Source organism: Marmota marmota, unplaced genomic scaffold (genome assembly GCF_001458135.2).
Source record: "Marmota marmota marmota unplaced genomic scaffold, marMar, whole genome shotgun sequence".
NCBI lineage: Eukaryota > Metazoa > Chordata > Mammalia > Rodentia > Sciuridae > Marmota > Marmota marmota.
In genome coordinates this window covers 11,474,670-11,476,847 of record NW_026000261.1, presented here as the reverse complement: position 1 = coordinate 11,476,847, position 2,178 = coordinate 11,474,670, and the positions used below count along the sequence as shown (strand labels likewise).

The 2,178-nt window shown below is 31.4% G+C and overlaps 1 non-coding gene across 1 annotated transcript; it reads right to left on the bottom strand.

The window, feature by feature from the left end:
• Positions 1 to 979: 979 nt before the first annotated feature.
• Positions 980 to 1,083, bottom strand: LOC125614315. Its single transcript, XR_007344928.1, has one exon. It is a non-coding gene; the product is annotated as a U6 spliceosomal RNA (small nuclear RNA).
• Between the last annotated feature and the right edge of the window lie 1,095 nt (positions 1,084 to 2,178).

The following is a 2,178-nucleotide window of genomic DNA, read 5'->3' as shown; positions in this document are numbered from 1 at the left end:
ACCTCACAGATTGTTTCTTTTGCTAAGAAGAAAGTTTTTAGTTTGAGTCCATCCCATTTATTAATTCTTGATTTCAACTCTTGCTCCAAAGGAGTCTTATTATGGAAATTGGGGCCTAATCCCACATGATGGAGAGTAGGGACTACTTTTTCTTCTATTAGATGCAGGGTCTCTGCTTGTATTCCTAAGTCCTTAACAAATAATTTTTATATGACAAAAAAACATTGGGAAAAATTTCTTCTTATAAAGTTTTTGAATATTAACCAAAATTATATGTGCCAAAATTATAGACTTTTTAATTTTACTGCATTCTGATACAGAATATAAATTCAGCTAATTCAGAATAGTTGCTTGCCTTTGAAAGGAGTGTAAGAATTGTATACAAAGACAGAAGCACTATGTAATGCATATGGAAAAACCAAAAGCCCTAGACAGTCAAATTCCATGGCCTTGTTCCTTGGGAAATAGGAAATTTGTGAAGAATAACCCAGAGAAATGTAGTAACTTATTTACTTCCAAAAAATCCAACTAAAGTCTCACAGTTGGAATTCAAAGCAAATTATGGGCTGGTGGAATCTGTGCCTTTTGAATTTCCTCCCACAAGTGCACACTGGACATCAGAGTTGTTATTTATATTTGATCTGACCACGAGGCTCATGAATGAAAATGCCAAACTCAAGACAGAAGTGGTGAAACCTGTGGAAGACCCAAATATCAAACCTCTAAAAGACACTAGATGTTAAATCTCCTAAAACACAACATGCATATAGAATTTTTCTTATAAGTAGATGAGATAAATCACATAATTTTGGTTCATATTTCTTGACATTATCTCTGACTCCTATAAAATAATTATTGTATTCAGTTGGAAAATGCCTTTAGTTTATTCTTTCTTGGTTTTTAATCTGGTGGAGATGTTTTATGTTTGTTCCCAAATTCTCCTTTTTAATAAGGATATATTTGAAAGGTTCTTTTTTTTCTTTTTTTGGAATGCTTCACAAGCATGTCATTCTCATGCAGGGCCCATGCTAATCTTCTCTCTGTTGTTCCAATTTTTAGTATATGTGCTGCCAAGGCAAGCATATTTGTAAGATTCTGTTGTGTGCCTGTGACAGATGTGTTAAGGGCTGGAGCTATTTTGCACTATGGTTAGTAATTTTCAGTTTAATGTATTTTGTGCCCAAATCATGTGTTTTCACATAAGTTTTTCAGTCTTCATAAAACATTCATTTTCCTTTCTTTAATTTGGACCACGGGATAACAAGAATCAGTTTTGAACAGAGACAGTTTTTGCCTTCACCATGTGTTAATTATAACAAAAAAAACTTACATTTTGAATCATTTATTTTTTCTGGAGGGAAAAATTCTCCTTAAGTATCAGAAAATTTCATAGGAAATCCCTTACATATATTAGAATTTATAATTAATTTGAAAACCTTTATTTATATATAATTTGAGACCTCTAAGTACATATCATATTCTAGTATCCCTGTGCTTTTTTCAGTTTTAATAACCCTGAAATGATTTTACAAATTCCTTTTCTACTGGGTTTTTTACTTAGAGAACAGAACTTTTTAATAGCATTTCATGTTTTTACATAAGGGAAGATAGTAAGAATGGAAATTATTTTTTATCAGAGCATTATAGCAATACATAGTAGTTGGGTTCATTTTCACAAAATCATACATGCATGAAATTTTATTTACTCCATATCAGTCCCTGGTGTCCCTCTTTTCCCTCACCTATCTCTCCCCATATTCTTCTTCTTCTACTCTATACTCAATTATATTTTTTTTTATTTTTGCCTTGTTATTTATACATATGCATAAATGTAGAATTCACTGCATATATTTTCTGCACATAATTTGACTTTGTTAAATTCATTTCACATTGTTTTTCCTTTTCCCATCTGTCCTCCCTCAATCTCAATCTCCCTCTTCTACTACACTAATCTTCTCTTTAACTTTTTTATACCCCATTTTTCATTCTTCTTTATGAATGAGTAAAACTCCATTGTGTATATACAGCAAATTTTATTAATCTAGGCATCTATTTATGGGTCCATAATCTAGGAATCTATGTATGGGTCCACAATTTGGCTATTGTGAATTATGCCTCTATAAATATTTAAATGGCTGTATTGCTATAATATTGAAAATTTGTTCTTTTGGGTAAATA